This window comes from Falco rusticolus, chromosome 4, assembly GCF_015220075.1.
Source record: "Falco rusticolus isolate bFalRus1 chromosome 4, bFalRus1.pri, whole genome shotgun sequence".
NCBI lineage: Eukaryota > Metazoa > Chordata > Aves > Falconiformes > Falconidae > Falco > Falco rusticolus.
In genome coordinates, this window is record NC_051190.1 from 35,815,117 (window position 1) to 35,833,407 (window position 18,291).

Below are 18,291 nucleotides of genomic sequence, written 5' to 3' on the forward strand. Positions count from 1 at the left end.
GAAAACAAGTGACCTATGTGAAGGCCAGCACTCTTTTCTTTTACAAAGGCAAGCATAGCTCATGTTATTATTTACCACTATTTTACATTCTCAGTACAAAACAAGTGACTATAGTATTTCAGTGTAGGCTTACCTATAATTAAAACAAACTTCCAAGTAATCTATTCTGGCTATGCTGTAGTAACAGCTGTCAGATCGAGCAGCACTTTGTAAATCACCTTCTGTTTAACATGCAAGCTTTATTCATAACTATACCATATAAACGTCACAAAGGATGTTTGGTGATTCATAGATGATAACAAAGAACATACTGCAGGACAGACACAGAAAAGAAAGCAGCACGTTCTTGTAGACAGAGCTATTTGGAGTTCCTCACATTATTCCTTGAGTGGTCCCCCAAGGGCATTGGCACTGCCACTGGATTGGACTTCCACTAACTTTGCCTGAAAACCCAGCTCTGCTGAAGCTAGTGTGAATTTTGCCCTTGTTTTACTAAGGGTCAAACTTTTGCTGATGGTTTTATGTGACAATACTATGTTAGTATAGAACAACTGAGTGAAAATTTGAGTGTGGCAGGCTTACGTTGAGTGCAGTAATTCCCCAGGTTCTATCTACCCCTGAACCATCAGGTACCGCTCATACATATGACTAAGTGACATATATGCTATTTTGCTAAATACATTGTAGATGACAGCAAAAAAAACCCCAACTTGCCCAGGAGTTCCATCAGCCTGAGGGAAAAAAAGGCAGGTTTAAACCTGTTCTGGGAACTCACCCAAAATTGTGCAAAGCACACATAATTCTAGTTTGACAACTGTGATCTCTTTAACATCAGGATTTTCACAAAGTTAGCAAAAATTTAAATAAAATTTCTTGTGCCTGACAGAATATCCTAGGAAAGGAAGTCCCATGCTGTTTAAAGCTTGACAAAGCCCAGCTTTCAAACAGATTGGCTCTTCCTTTCAGCTTTTTGACCAGAGAACGTATCTGCTCTGCTGACCTTGACACAACTACACAGACAGCTAACCTTGGAGTTCACCGTTAACTGGATAAGATAATTCAGAACAAATTACAGGTGTTTCCTCAGACTTTGAAAATTTGTCTGCCACTGACTCCATGGTTATATACTGCTGATTGTCGGCGAAGGGGATTTACAGATATACATGATTTTTAATCTGAAGGCATGATGTTGTTAGCCATTGCTCTTGTGTCTGCTGACCTTAAACCTCTCTCCTGGCTGTGACCTGGGCTTTGTGATTTCTGATTGATGATCATCATATGCATCTAAACCATAAGAATGTAAAAATCACTGATAAATAGGAAATCATTTTAGCTATATTGAATTGATTGCTGGAGATTTAAGCTCTGATGCTCAAGGAAAAACTTTGTTCTTGGTTACAGGGGGCTTTCTCCCCTCCTGCTGTTTGTGATATTTGATCGATTGCCTCACTCAGGTATGATTGAATCTGCCACAACTGGTAGAGATTAGATTTGTCCAGAAGTTTATTCTACTACTTTGGGAAAGAGGTGGACTAAATATTTCTGCAGACCAAAATTTTGCAGTGCTGCTTTTGGGGAAGAAAGCATTTGGACTGGTCTTCCCATACTGTAATAGTAAACATATGTTTGTGTGAGACACATAGCTACCAGCTCAACTCAGAGCAGATGAGTAACTCAGAATCCTAAATCACCAAGTTGGTAATCTTTCTACCAAAGCTGCAATAAGCTACAATAAAAAGTAATATCTAGGACTGTATATGGATGTGTCACTTTTTCAAATACTAAAGCTTTTCTAGTGACAGCTAAACATACAATGCCTGGTCAGCTCATGTACAGCAATGAATTATTATTTTTGCTTATTGGTCCATTTTATACAATTGATCATAGAGAAAAGCATCATTCCAGGCTTCTAGTCATACTTCAGTCTTGCATAGCTTACATACTTCAGAGTGTAAAGTAGGTCTACACAGAGAGATTAAGGTAGTATAATGAAAGAGAAAGCAACAGAAAGGAGACTTTTTTGAAAAATAAGTATCAGTTAAAAATTAATTCTTATTAGCTGTTTCTAATCAATAACACATTAGTATTGGCACTACTTCAAAATCAGTAAGGAGATAACATTCTGTCACTTCCAAGCATTAGAAACAATTGTTAGAAGTATTCCCTAACCATAGAGTGAATTTAATTCTCTGTGGTTGACAGTGGTAGTTTTAACTGTAATTATGGGAGATGGTGGTGTGGATGACTTCAAGAGCAAGAAAATACTTAAGCCAAAATTTACAGATGGAAAACAAACTTAGAAATAGTATCAAACTTACAATTAATTGATGGTAACTAAAATTTTCATTATGATTATAATGTAACAGAAAAGCTACAGCTGCATCCAGATTTTTTTTCAGTATTTATTTTCAACTTTAGATTTTTCCCCCTCTTTTACTCTTCTGTTTTACAGCAACTGTCAGAGAAATCATATTACAATAAATTTGTCTTTTCAAAGCTCTAAAACCTCATACCATTACCTGGCAGCTAATACAAATCTAATCAGCTCATCTAGACAAGTTTTCATTGAATGTTGAAATAGCTCGTAGTTGCCCTTGGCCAACTTAACTACTGCCTAAGAACTGCAAGCCTCAAAACCACCTACAAAACAAGCAAACAAACAAAAACCCTACAAGCTTTACAAAAGGCAGAAACAATCAATCAGATCCTGACAAAAAGAGACCTTCCAAATGTTATGCTTATTTAAATTTTTCACACTCTTTCTTTGAAATGAAGAGACAGTGTCCACATATCCTTCACAGTTCATTAATCTTACCAGGGTACAATGGCGTATTAATCAAAACTAGTGAAAGGAATGCTGTCCACAGCTGACTGTAATATACGCAAGATGTCTCATTGCATTTCTTTGGAGAAGCATGTTTCTCCAATGGATTATCCCTAAGGATGTAATTCCAAACATAGGCATTCCCAGCATTTGCCTAAATAAAAGATTCTTTGCATTTTTGTCAAGAATTCATTTGTTTTACTTAAAGTAACTTTGCTGTTGAGGAACAAACAAAAAACGAATTGGAAAATTCTCTTACACCTCTTTAAATTTCACCCAGGTGTTAATTTATAACTTCAGTGAGATAGGAAAAAGAAAGAGTTGTGATGGAGACATCTACTGATTAGAAGTCTCACAATAAGTATTAGAAAATAGAGCTATTTGTACAGCTTGACAGTTGAAGGATGTACATTAAAATATGCAACCTCGGCATGTACCCTAGAGTTGACAGACTAACTACAATATAGAATTTTGGGAAGAATAACAGTAACAGATTCTTTGACTTGGCTTTCACCTCTTTGATGGCTAGTAATCAATACCACAGCTGCAATAGAAAGCGATGCCATTGACATAGTGTTCGTTGCTTTTCTGTCTTCAGGAATTAGATCTTTCAAGTTACATGTGATCAATCATTAGTTTAATCATTGTTTTGGTGTTTTAAGTTTTATCAAGCACCAGACAGTGACCTTTGAGGTTTTGAATTTTCAGTGCAGTTTTAATTCATAATAGTTCTTGGCACTCCACTGATACATGCGTTTCTTGCATACCATTATAGTTGCAAACAGAAGCCCATATAGCAAATCTAGAATGTATCCATGAAGCAGCAACACATGAAGCTTTCAAACACTTGCTTCGGACAAATGCATTTTAAATATCAAGAGGCATTAACGAACATCATAATAAAAATAACCTAGAACTAGACTTTAAAGAAAACATATGCACACTTTCAATTCCTGCAATAGCATACTCCAGACTTCGTCAAATTTACTGTACTTATCTGGCTTAAAAAACTCTCCCTTTCTCATGTCCTCTCCTCCCCATGTGGAACATGCATTCACTCTGTTGAAGTATGCAACTTTCCTAGGAGACCTAACTATGGGTCTTGAGCAAGTCCTGCTAACGGGCATTCCTCAAACTGTGATTTTTCATATGTTAATAGACAGTTAATGTGCTTATGTTAATAAGACATTTTCAGTGTCTTAAAAAAAAACAAACCCAAACAACCAATACAAGAAACCCTGTAATTTTCTAGACTTTTCAGAATTAAATATAGGTATAAAATTCAGAATCCACTTGGATATAAGAATTGTGCTTTGGCACAGGTGTCACAGTACTAAACTACTATAGTACAACCAAATATAACATAAGAAAATACCCTACCAGAGATGAATTTTGATGATAGCTGCTTTTCCATCTTGGAGTTTCTGTAAGCTGCTACGGACTAAGGAAACCATCACAGCCACCCACACCCCCTCCCTGCAGGCAGTGCTCTCCCCACCCTCCCATCATCACCCACGTGACTGACAGGTGGGGCCATGGCCTTCAATTAGGCACAGCCAATCCTTCTTGAATGGGAGGACGATGAAATCTGTAGGCATTAATTAAATCAAAAAGGTATTAGGCTTCCTCTGATTTTACTGAGATTTGAGAGATCCTGGGAGTGAGTGGATTAACAAAACCAAGGTGCAACAGGAAAAAAAAATCAGTATGAGTTAAAATATATTTTTAAGAGTTATGTGAGAAAAGATCTGCATGTGGAAGTAAGGTGAAATCCCAGGTGTTTGGACTGTTTTATTTGACCTTTAGAGCCTTTATTCATGGAACACTGCCACCAGTGTAGACTCCATACCCCCATTCTGAGTAGTGTGAAGATGTAGAAGTAGAAAATTTATGCTTAAAACATATATATTTGACAAAATTAGAGCATCTATAGGTGTCATTTTTTATCATTTTCTCAAAATTTTAAAGAATCTGTAGATCGATATCTGTAGGAATATGTTGTATTTTAAATATTTTCTGTATTTTTCCCTTTAAGAACAAAAACACAAATGTAAAAATGTATTTAATTTTAGTTCCTGTGTTGTTGGGATTAAAGTTTAACTGATTCAAAGGACATACATGCCCGAGAAGACTGTTTTACGGTAGGAATAACTGGACATGTTTCCACATTAATCTAATTGAAGAACAACTCTTTCTGACAGCAGCTCTTTCTTAAAAACTGTGTTTTAAATCCAGTTCCTCAAAAAGGAGAATTAGTAGAGCAGGAGATTCCAGCTGTTGTAAAAGGCACTTTAAACATTGCATATTAGACTTGTTTTCAGAAAGGCAAGTAACAGAATCTCTTACGTTTTTTGCTACTATGGTGTTTTGCCTCTTTAGCATAATAATAGGTGTATATATCTTATCCCTTGTAGATTTTTTTAAGTATTAGGGAGTGCTACTAAGCAATGCAGTAAAAAAAATGTGAAGCAGGAGTGTGAAGAATGTGGACAAGATCAACTCACGTTTTAGTCACATGAACCATTCTTTTCTTATTACTGAATTGTCGACCTACAGTTTGGTGTTAATCTATAGTTTGGTAAAGAAATATATTTGTTTTACCTGCTGGACATAAGGGATGAGGTCAAGTAAGCCATTCGTTGCCTAGCATGGGTCTTTGAGAAAGAACCAGGAGCATGTACAGCCCTGGCACAGCTCTGCTGCTTCTCACCCCCGTGCTCAGAACACTATTATTCCGCCACTATTTGGTAAGATAAAGCAGATTTGAGAGCTACACAGGCACTAAGGAGGTACGCGCTGTACTCTTTCTAAGCGGATGCAGGGAAGTGTCCCTGTATGAGCTGTGGCCACCAAGGTACAGTGGAAGCCGCAGGGTTTCTGCATCCCCAGCTCAGCACCACGCATGTGGGCCCACGTCTGTGGCCCATTATAGCCAACAGGAGTCATGGCAGTGACTGCAGTGGGCTTTGATTCCAGCCCTGGAGAGGAGTTAAGGGATCACTTAGCATAAAGAAAGGCTAAAAAATCTGAAGAGCAAAACAATTGCTTTGAAATATTTCTTCATTAAATCCTCATAGAAAGGACTCTGGCTATCAAACGCTCTGTGGCATAAAGAAAGAACCAGACTGTATTTTCTAACTCATGAATTGTTTGATGAGTATTAGCCTTTCAGCTACTGGGAAATAACCAACTGATCCTCCAATCTACAAAAAAAGCCGATAAATAGGAAATATTACATAAAAATCACAGCACATTTAGGCATGTTGAATGAAGAAATCTACGTTTATGTGTTACTGCAAGAGTCTTTTGTTTTCTCATATTGTTATATTTCTTTACCATGTGTTTTTCTGTTTACAGGACAAAGCATTTATAAACAGGGCAGAGATTTTAGCCAACTATTACATATAGATGCACATTAATTCATGCTAAATATTTTTTGTAAAATATCTATATTTCAGCAATATAAATTTTTAATATGGATAGCATTGCATTCTCTCACATAAGATTAGTTTTTTCATTCATCACCTCTACAGTTTTCTGCCTTGCAGCCCTGCATTTTATTTGTAGTTACTGACTTTAACTGTTAGTAAAACTTACCCTTAGGTCCTTTGTACAAGTAATGACTTGGGGTAATAGTAAAAACTAAGATTTAAAATGAAATGTAAAATGTTGATGTTGCTCTACTGTTGCCCACAAAAAATGGGGAAAAAATGAAGGTCACTTATTTAATGGAAACAAAAGAAAGAAGTGCTATGTTATGTTGAGGATTTGATCCTTGCCAAACTCCATTTGCTGAATGAAAACCTCTGAAAGTAAAATGACTGAGGAAGTGTATGTAAGAATGTAAGAAGTGAAGTTTTATTGTTTCCCCTCTCACAGTCCAAGAAAATAGCATCACTGATTTTAAGTTAGTCCCTTTGCTTTCAAGCATCGGACTAATCAAATGCAGCCATATAAAACCCCACTCTCATTCTGAAACAAACATCATTACAGAGGGCTGGAGATAATAAATGCAAAACATCAATATTTAGCAATTAGGACACCAGAAACTACTTGCCGGAGGTAAAATGGTCTGCCACAGACAAGGGAGATTTAAACATGTGTTTAAATTACTTACAGAGTCATCCCCAGGCTCCGTGTCTGATTCTCCTTTGTGTTGTCCAAAAATGAACACTGGAGCCCAAATGAAAGTTGGTCTTAGCTCATCCTTATGCTACCACATTTTTTTATTGTACCCTTACTGGCATTCCAGCCTTTTTTCCCCCATTTATTTAAGCAAAAAAATCAGAAAAGTTAAATGAGAAATCTTGTAGTTGCTAAAATTGAACTATAAAAATATTCTTTGCACCCAGAAAGGATCTACTCCTCAGCATCTTTTGACCAAGTATCTTTTTAGCTAGTACAAAGAATACTAAAGAAGAAGGATCTGCTCTTCCCCAGAAACAGGCTAACATGTTCTGGAAAGTGAAAGCAGTTAAGAAAGAGCAGTCAAATCAAACATTTCAGATCTTAGTCAGTATTGATCATCTTAGTCTTTTTTTTTATTCGATGTGAAAAATGTTTTAGAAAATAAAACAGTGATAAAAAAATTGCCTGGATATTTATTCAGGAAACTTTACATCAGTGCTTGCTTTTAGGTGGTTCTCACATGGAACAGCCAAGGCAGGCAGTTGCCCAAGGCAGCAAACTGGGACAGTGAAACAGCCATTGCCATCCTGGCTACATTTCCTCTACTAGAGCTCTGAGACACAGACTGGGTCTGCTGCTGACAATATGCTAAAGATTTTACAAACTGATGAAGGAAGTCGTAACAGCCTACCTCACGGAATGCCTTTCCAGTGGGAGAGGATTAAGGCCATTAGAAGGAAGCAACGATTCACAGTTTGAAAGGAAATTTTCATGCTGCAAATATCGGAGCTTCCATGGTGAGAGGCCACCCTCCAGCGCTTGCTGGGCTCAGCAGGAGCAGTGGACACCTCCGTTAACTCTGCACCCTGTGGAGGGGAATGTGGTAGTGACCATGAGCTGGTTCTGGCAGTGTAGTGCGATGGATGGAGGAAGAAATGGGGGTTCACCAGGGCTTACATGTGTGTCTCTTTCCAGAGACAGGATTTTGGTATCTGATTGAGACCAGATGCTGGAGGAGGAGATATTTACAGCAGCCCAGAACAGTTCCCAGGAGAGGGGACTGCAGCAGTGGGTGGGATGGGAGCCTGTTAAGGACATTTATTAACAGTGGATGCTGCTGTAATCAGCCTTTCGGCACAGCCTTTCTAGCTCCGTGTATGCTGGTACTGACACCATGGAGTAGGAGCAGAAGTATTTCCTCCTGATGTTTTTTCCAGTCCTAATTTCATAGAGCTGGGAAGAGGGAATGTGTCAGAGAACAGCTCCTCCTGTTACCCACCACCCTAGTGTGGGGTTTGGTACACCATTCTTCAGCATCTTGGGAAGGAATGAGGAGCAGGCTGGAGACATGCATCATTTACTTTTGTATTTTTATTTTCTTTTCCACATCATGTCTCTATATGTCTCATGGGAACTCCAAGAGATTAGCCACAAGCTCTGGTTGATGATCCCTTTAAAAGCAGTTTGCTGGGCTCCTGTAGAAAACTAGATTGTCGTTCAGGCAAAAGCAGCATATACAAAATATGATATATTTGCTAAAAATGTGCCTTTCCCTCTTTGAAGCTACCTGTAATTACATATCTAGGGAATAGTTTGATGTTTACATTTTCAAGTATATGGCTGGTTGTATTTAGCATAATATTTTTCATCTTTTCCCTTTCTTGTTGCACTTTTTGTGGTCATAAATCAAATTACATTAAGTTACAAACAGAATGAGGGTTGAGAGCAAGTCACAGCAGCCATGAAACAATAGGCCAAGAACCAGCAAGGCATGTTTAGGTGGTGGCCATCTCCCTTGAGCCATCTGAAAGAGATGCCAGCTGGCTCTCTCTTAACAGTTCCTATTCAGAAGAGTCTGGCTATTTCCCATGATGTCTAACGCCCAAAGGAATCTTACTGACTAGCCTGACATCACTTGGGGAGAAAAGCTGGCCAGCTGCCACAGCCTCTCCCCCCTGCAGCCAGACCAAATGTCTCTTGCTCAATAAGCTGGCTTTGGGCCCTTGAATTAAATTCTCTTGGATTTAGAAGCATAAATTTTGAAAGGCTTATCTGGTTCCAAAGGAGGTATTCCAGATTTACACCAGTTTTCTTGTGATCAGAGGCCAAAGTGGGGTCTAGGATACATAAAATAAATCCAGGCTTTTGGTCTAAATTTATAAGGTTCCTTTCTAAAGCCTTCAAACAAGATTTATTCTCTAGCTAAAAATACGTTTCAGTTGACTTCATCCTTGTCAGCCATTGAACAACATCCTAAAAATCTTATTTGCCACCAACACAGCATTTATTATTTATATAATATATGTGTATAGATGTGAACAGCACCACGGAAATAATTTCAGCTATAAATTTACTGTCTGTTTTTCAAAAAATAATTGTGGCTCTGTGATTTTTCTTGAATTCCTTTATTGCTTTCACAAACATTATCTAAAAATTTTAATAGAGTAATTTATATTCTTTAGGTTGGTAGTTAATTTTCTTCACACAAATATACTGTTAATGCAGCTTTACGGTTGCAGACGTGAGTTCCAAATAATGGCCTCTAGGAACTATGCACTGACATCAGTGGGATTTATATGGGCTTCTGCAGGCCAAATATTACTCTATGTTATTAACTTTTGGGCAGTATTTGCACATTTTGGTTTTCAGTATCTTGGTCATTAGAATCAGAGAAGCTTAATGATGCATATTATAGTTTCGGTTTTGGAATACTTAACATATTCTTTGAGTATTTTCATGCATTTCCTGGAAAAAATCCTGCTTTGATATCAGATGCTTTAATGGATGGTTAGTATATATGTTATTTTGTGCTATAATAGACATCAGCTGCTTGGGACAGGATTTAGGGGTCTTGGGCATTTTTAAAGAGACATGCTATTGACATGTTAGTAGGTCTGTCTTATATTAAGGTTGCCTAACGTTGCTTTATAAGAGCATGTTTTCAGTTGCAAGCACTAAAAGACTTCAGCCACTTCTGTGCTGTCTGCTTTAGGCTACATATTTTTAGCTACAGAAAGTTTGAGACAGAGAAGTTCAGCCTTTAAATAACATTTAGTCAAGCTCAGCAAACAGGTGGGAGAAGGGCACAGGAAATGACAGTGGGGATGGAGAAAAGTGGGAACCCAAGGGAACTAATTTGGGAGACAGTTACTGGGAAGGGGAAAGAGATCTCAGAGAAGGAGGACGGAGGAAGGTATTATACTAACCAGCAAGGTCTGCATTAAAGTGAATGACAGAGGCAAGTTTAAACTGGAGTATTGAAAAGTGAGCTGAAAGAGACAGAACAGCACTGCATAAAGAAGCAGAAACTGAAGAAGAAAGTTTTTGGCAGGAGAGGGCAAGCCTTGGAAGTGGTTTCCAGAAGGACTTGCTCCATTACCTTCATGTACTGTGGTGATGCTAAGTAGCTCATAGTTCCTTGGATCCCCTTTCTTGAAGACAGAAGTGACATTTACTTTCTTCCAGTCCTTGGGAACCTCTCCTGATCACAGTCTTTCAAAGATAATAGATGGTGGCCTTGCAATGACATCAGCCGCTCCCTCGGCACTCATGTGTACAGCCTGTCAGATCCCATGGACTTGTGCACATCCAGTTTGTTTAAACACTCCCTAAACAGATCCTCTTCCACCAAGAGTGAGTGTTCCTTGCTTCAGACATTCCCAGTGGTCTCAGGGAAGGGGGATTCCCAAAGGATGGTCTTACCAGTAAATACAGAGGCAATGAATGTTACTGAGTACAGCAGGCTTTTCCACGTCCTTTGCCATAAGGGCCCCAGCTGTATTCAGCAGCGGGTCCATGTTTTCTCTTGCTTTCCCTCCATGATATACTCATAGAAGCCTTTCTGGTTGCCCTTCATGTCACTGATCAGATGAAACTCTAGGTGGGCTTTAGCTTTCCTAATCCCATCCCTGCAAGCTTGGACAGTGTCTCTATTTTCCTGCTGGGTCACCTGTCTTTGCTTCCATATATTGCATGCATTTGCTTTGTGGCTGGCTTTAGTCAGGAGGTTCTTGTTCATCCATGCAGGTCTCGTGCTGCCTTTGCTTGACTTCCTGCTCACAGAAATGAACCACTCTTCATCTTGGAGGTGGTCATCTTTGAAAATGAGGCAGAGGAGTTGCTGGAAAAGAAAACACATCCTGAATGTTAAATCTTGCCTCAGAAAATCACATTATAGCTCTGTGTCTGTCAAAGGTTTCCTGTCCTCTCATTAAGCAAAACACTTAAACCAAACTTTTCATAGCCATTAATTTCTTATTTTCTAGGTGTCTGTCTTGAGCTGAGGTTCTGATTGGCAGAAATGCTGAGCACTTTTTATTGCAACTGAGATGAATAATGATGTGTAATGTGAACATAAAGAGCTTTATTGTTCTAAACACCATGTTCAGAGCATCTCAACAGTGCACCTCCAAGTTAGAGGATACTTTTGACCTTGATCTCTCTGTGCCTCAATTAAATGCCAGCCCTTATCTCACAAGAGTTTGTGAAGTTAAATTAATTAGTCATTGTGAAGCCCTCAGAGACAGCAGTGATAAATGAGACAGAAAAGTCTATGTGGGCACTATTTCTCTTCTGAGACAGTTTGAACAGTGAGAAACAAATACGACTGGTGCCACACAGCATGAAGAGTGTATCAGGAGGTGCTGAACAGCTTTTTGTGAGAACTGTTCACCCTTAGCACTTAAAAAGGCAAGGGTCCTATGGAAAAAGTGCTGAGAGATTATGAATTGCATACGAATGAAGAATACAAGTACACTGCATAGACAACCTTAAATTTCAGCATTTTCCAATTTTTAAATGATCTTTTTGCAAACTTTGAAGTGTTTCTACATGTAGTTATGACAGGGTGTTTGATACCTCAGCAGAACAGGTAGTGTCCAGAAGGTTTTGTTTGTCACAACTCTTCAGTTTTTCTTGACTTTGTAACTCATATTTTTGTTAATATACTTTCATTATTAACACTCAGAAGTTTTTTCAGTAATGAAACTGCACGAGTGTCTCTGGTAGTATAAGAAATAGTCTCATTAGAAGTAAGACGTTTCTTAGACACAATGCTGTACTTGGTATATAGTTAATTATCTATCCATCTTCTTCTCTGAAGTGAAATACATATCTTAAATGGTTTCTAATCCTGCATTTCACTCAGAGCTTACACTGTAAGCATAAAATAAGGTAATGGAAAACAACTACATTGCAAGGAAAAATACATATTTCATTTTCATTAATGTAACTGAACACATTTTCTACAGAATTACGGTACTGGAACCAGTGGAGCTTTGTTACATATTTTTTTACATTCCTTTCTTTTCATAGGTTCAAAGCTTAGCTATAAGCCTAAGATAGGAAATTCAAACATGAACACTCTCCCCTTTTCCAAAACAATCAGATGCTCTAGTGCTAAATTTTTAAGTTCCAACTACACAAAGTTCTCTTTCTAAAACATGGGACATGCGCTTCTTGCCATTCAGACAGAAAAGTGAGAAACTTCCCCAATTGATCTGAAAGAGATTTAGAATTAATGAACTTCGAAACTGAGAATACAAGCCATTTGATTTAAAAAATTGCTGTGTTGGAATCCAGTTGAAGCCACGGAGTCAGCATGGTTTTACAGCAAGCTGAGACTGAAACAAATGTGATGAGTCAGTGCCCACATGCTGCTGGACCTTCAGTACTTCTTCAGTCCACCTAAACACGTGTCTGTCTATGACACTACTGTGAAGTTGTGCCGCATTGTTCAACATTTCGATATGGCTGTCCAGAACAATAGCATAGAGAAATTCTTTCAAATACTTTCCATAGCAACCCTGCTATTTCCTTTTCCAGCTGCAAAACACTTCACCTCTACTTACAAACACTGTACTACCTAGTAAAAGGCATGTTTTCCTCAGCTGTGGCACATAAGGTTTAAAGGTATTTAAATCTAATGTGCCCACATCTTTTTCCTCATCTGCTATTCCACCACAGAAAAGACTGGGACAGTACCATAAAGCAAAACTGCTGGGAACACAAAAAATACGCAGTGAGACTCTGAACCAGACTTAAATTCTTTTCACCAGGGTCAAAGCAACTCATTCTTTACTCCAAAAAGAGCGGAAAAGAGCACATAAACACATGCCCTACAGTAATATTCTGCAATATTTAAAATTCCTCTGAAAATATAAGATTACTGCCTAGTAATGCTACAAGCAAAATTGTAGAAATGAGCTTCAGAAAACCAGTCACATTTCTGCTGGATGCATGGGAGGGGGAGGGAGTGGTGGGGATGGGAGCAGGATTCAAGTTCCATTGCTTCTGTTTAATTTTGGGATATCAGGAACACACGTAGCACAGCTCCTCAGGCAGCCTGGCAATAACGGCAGCTCCCTGCTACATCAGTCCCCCATGAACATGCCCACCTGCCCCTCTGCCAGCAACCCTGCGTAGGAACTTCTGAGAGTTACTTCTCGTACCTGGCAGAGGCTGCACGACTAACTGCATCCTTTCCGGGCGACCTTGCAGTCACCACCATAGGAAGTTTACACTTTCATGTCATTGATATGCTGAAAACCATATACTCTGAATTGTGACAACTGTTAAAGAAGGCTCAATGTAGCAGAAAAAATGAACGTTCATACTTGTACTTGCTCCATGCCACCCCCCCACCCCACCCCCCAAAACAAATATTTAATTTGACCAGATTTTTTTATGAGGAAAGAAGTGGTACTCAGAGGCACCTGGAATCTGAGCCTTCAAGTTTTAACATGAGAATATAAAAAATACTTTTTCATTAAAGAGAATAAGCATCTGGTTGATGTGTCAGTAAAAAATAAATTTTCATTAAAGACAATCAGTATCTGACTGATGTGTCAGGTACTTCACAGCCTGACATACTGTTAAAAATGTAACCAGCCATGGAGGTTTCAAGAGGAATCTGTATACATGGCATGCTCCAGTTGATGACAGAAATAAATCTTTTACATACAAAGTCAAAGGCAGAATTCTTCAGCCTACACATACACAATGAAAAGCAGGATGATCCTAGGTGATATTTTTAAGTCTGTACCACTACTCAGGATTACACAATCACTCATTTGACTTAAGAAAATGAGAGGTACAGAAATGGGAAGACCAAAGAAAGGGATGAGGTCTTCAGAACTGCCCAGTTCATTAAAGGTACCACAATAATGTCTGAAAAGGCCATACAAGTAAGAGCACAGTAAATTTAGTGAACCACGACAAATGTGACTGTTTCTTTTAAGCCCCATAGGTCTCTTTTAACGCTTGTATGAAACAATTATCCTTTTGGGTTTTGGGGGGCTTTTTATATTTTTTAATGAATGGTTACAATTATTTTTATTCTTGATAAAAACTAAATATGCTGTGGGCAGTAAGGGCACAATTCTGTCTTTGGGAAAGAATTCTAAATGTTTGCACGTCTGTTTTATGCAAAAAAAAAAAAAAAAAAAAAAAAGAAAAAAAGTCACCAAAAAAGTCACCTTTGCAAAAACATTTTGCCGCAATCAACAGGTTGGCTTTTTTTTAAGTCAGTGATGATTTTGCAGGTTAAATGCAGAAGTACTTTTTAGTTTCGTCAGTCGTGTTGTTGTTCGGGAGTGATGGGCAGCTGTGGATGCTGGCAGACCTGGGCTGAGCACTGACTCGGTGATACCAGGATGGCCATTTGATCTGGGGGGGGACAGTCCCTTGGCACCCCAGGGAAACACGCTGCTTGCATCGCTCCCATTGGTGCAGTAGCAGGTTTTGCTTCTGTGATATGGTCAGGGAGGTGGGTTTGGTTTATTGTCTTGCTCCAGCTATGGCAGTCAAGTGCGAGGCTGCCCAACGGGTACCCCAGTCTGCACCAATCCTATGGTTTGTGTATCTGAATATCCCTTTTTCCCCTCCTGCCTTTTTACCACCCACTTCCTCTGCCCCACTCCCTTCCACAACACCCACCTAATTACTTTTTTTCCCCATTGCTCCCAGTTTTTCTACATCCATCCCAAATTTGCCAATTCCAACACCATTACCTAGGTAACCTCGACCTTCTGTGGTCTTATGTGATGCAGTCACTTTGGTGTGTTGCAAGATGTTACTTCCGCAAGGGCCTCCAGAACACCTCCTCCATTATCTGCAAAGTTGGGCCTTCTGTTCCATTTCTCACAAAACTCCCCCTTAACCGCCTGTGAAACCCAGCCATCTTGCACAGCACTATCTGTAACTTTCATCATTTGCCCACACTCTTATCAATTGCAGCACATTCTCATGTCATGTCCGGTAATATTCCACATCCCATTTCCCTTCCTAACCTCAGGCCAGGGCTTAGTCAGTGGCCTAGTTACTTGCTCTAATGTTGATTCCATAAAATAGGTTTTCCATATTTCTTTTTCCCATCCATTACTCAATCCAGATGGATCCTCTTCAGTTTCCTTAATTTTTCCACTGCATCATTTACCTATATATGTCTTCCTTATCTTTCCCCTCCCTCAGCTGATACACTTGTTCTCTGGATTAGGGGTGTTACGGGATAAATTGTTTCGCTTCACCTCCTCCTATCAGCCTGTTAAAATCTGAAGACAGTTGCTGGCCTGAAAGAAATCTAGTTAACCGCAGAAAGACTTCAGCAGAGAGAGGAGTCTTACTGTCAGGCAGAAGCAAATGGAAGTGCTTATCTTGAAAACAGTGGTGTAGCACAATTTCTTCCCAGTACACATTCATAACCAACTCCCTCTGTCTATTCTTGAGTACAGAAGTACAGACTCCGATGCAGGAGGATAACTATGCTTTTACATGCATATTACAGGCAAGAGGTAGTACTGGCATAAGATTAAAAAGATTAGGTGTCCTTAAAGTGAAGCACTTTGAAACCCCCATTTTTTTTTCCAAAATGTCTAAAATTCATTGCTCTGAAGGATTTCAAGTTAGAAACCCAAAAGCTGACATATCCAAAATAACTAGAAACTCTAAAGATTTTGTTAATAATGGTGAAATATTACAGACACATTCTTTTGTACTCCCTTCACAGTGTGGTACTGAAACAGATACTCAGATACAGATACACTCCACATTACAGCTTTTTGTCACTGTGTACCTACTGTCTACTCAAAGCTAGATCCAACCAGTGCTGTAAGTCTCTGCCATGCTGAGTTGAACATAGCACTCCAGCAGCAAGGAGAGGATCTGCAGAGTAGGAGGAGGCAACACAATGAGTTTGGAAGTAGATATCATACTGATGGGACTACTTGGGTAATTAAAGCAAGCAGGGAAACTGAAGTGATAATACAGGCATCAGGATGACTTTAGTGAATTTGAGATTGTATATTGTGTTGGGATGAGTCCTGTCATTTTCCCCTTTTTAGTTTTCAAATTTATACAGCATAACAAAGATTTGAGAAATTATTTTTTTGGATTTCATTGGTGTCCTGTGACTATAAGCACACATTTTGAAAGAAAAAAATTACAACTTTTGGATGATCTGTAATGTGGGTTTTGATGACTCAGAATTTTCAGTTGGTTTCATACAACTCAAATCTCAACTGCACCTAAATGTTTCATATACAATCATGTATTTCATTTCTTCACCCTGCCTAAATATTCTTTTCTTGTTTTTTTAACAACCAGTACACTTTTTCCATTAGGTATGGTTTTACCCGTGCAGTATGTACTCTTTTGTGTCATGTCAAAGTGGAGCAGCCATGAGATGGTTCTGCCTCTTATTCAGATGCTGCTGCATCCTACTCTGTCATTAATTATCCAGAGCTACAAGAACATCCCCTTTTTAACTGCACTGTTAAATTTTGTCATATTCTGAACAAAACAGCATTAAAACCCCCACACTAAATGCAAAGTAGTGCTGTTCTCTCTTAAATGTGCCTGGAATTTCACTGCCATGAACTTTTTATAAGTTCCAATATCTTATTACTATCCCTTATTTACATTGGACTGGGGGATAAAAATGGAATTGAAAAAAAGAATAAAATAAATTTTATCATCTTATCTTCAGGTTCACCAGCCCAAATCTGCCTCTCAGTTCTCCCAGCCTGCACAAGAGAAGGCAGCTGGGTATAGTAAGGGAAATCTCCCGAACAGGATGGCTTCAACACCAATAAATCCAGAGGCACCTAAGGCTTTAAAACTTCATGACAAAATGCTGTTCTCAGACGCCTTTCACTAGGGCAACGATGTTACGGTAACAGGGATGGTAACAGGGATGGCGGTAGCCTTGCCCAAAGCAATCCTGTTTCTTCTCTGAAGTCACGTAAAAGCTAGATCAGGAAACTCCTGAAAAAATGGTTCATTGGTAGGTGGGAAAACTGACATTAGCAGTGAGTTAGGGGCCTTGGATGAAACAAACTGCCACCAGAGGTTATAAAGCACTGGAAGCTTTGATGTAGCTGGAGCAGGGCTCCTTTGTTTTCTGTTTGTAAAAAGCTCCCCTGTGGAGTTTTTGTTTGAGTTGTTAAAATCTGTTTAACTCAAATTGCTGACAATAAGCACTTGGGAGCAAAACTTGTCTCTCTGAAAGTCTTTTTGCTATTCAACTGCATTGGCCAGCCCTGCCAATTTATAGCTCTGTTAGCTCTCACTGCTCCAAAGGCTGCTTAAGCAAACAATTAAGCTTTGCTGATCACTCTAAGCAGCAGAGTGGCAAAATATGCACCTCCTCTATAGCCTAAAAGAAACCCAGAACAAAAACATTTTTTTCACTCACTGTGCCCCCTGCCATGGTATTAGTCAGTTTGAGATTTTTGGGTTTATAGTCAAGGGCAACCTATCCTTAGCAAGGGCTTGGGTTCTGGTGTATCAGAGCCCTGGATTAAAAGCAAAGCAAGTATTAGAAGGCGGGTGTTGTTTTACACTTCGTGTTTCTTGACCAAGGCCATCTCTGTGGAATGTCTATCAGAGTCAGTTTGGCTCACTGATCAAGGTCACATGTTACCCCAACACCAACTGATTTGATAAGTACTACTCATTATTTCCAAATTAATCTAACAGGGTCCTTGCTTCACACTCTCTGCACTGGCTGCCTTTTTCTTTTGCCAGGAGGGCACAAATGACTGGCTCACCACTGGCTGCATCTTGTACATTTAATCCTGAGGCAGGAAAAAGGTTTAAAAACAGCATGGCAGCCAGCAAATATTTATCTGATAAAGTGGTCCTTGCAGTCCAGGTGACCTGTGTGGTGGGATGCTCGTGTGTCACGTCAGCTTTCAGACTGGGCACCTCCAGCATGTGATTCAAGACAAGCTTGTGCCTGCGCCTTCCCATTCCTACCTAAGGCAGCCTCATAGAATAAGATTTGAGATGTCTGTACAAGCAAAAATAATTTTGCTCCAAGGTGTATGCCACAGGGTACATTA

At 39.2% G+C, this 18,291-nt stretch overlaps 1 protein-coding gene and 1 long non-coding RNA gene across 2 annotated transcripts in view; one reads left to right on the forward strand and one right to left on the reverse strand.

Moving 5' to 3' along the window:
* Nucleotides 1–18,291, forward strand: part of SHISA9 (shisa family member 9) — a 191,440-nt gene that overhangs the window by 48,899 nt on the left and 124,250 nt on the right. The window lies entirely within an intron of this gene.
* LOC119147689 overlaps nucleotides 1–18,291 on the reverse strand; it is a 244,074-nt gene that overhangs the window by 48,450 nt on the left and 177,333 nt on the right. The window contains exon 2 of the long non-coding RNA XR_005104115.1: nucleotides 10,332–11,072. This is a non-coding gene — a long non-coding RNA (uncharacterized LOC119147689). The remainder of the gene's footprint in view (nucleotides 1–10,331; nucleotides 11,073–18,291) is intronic.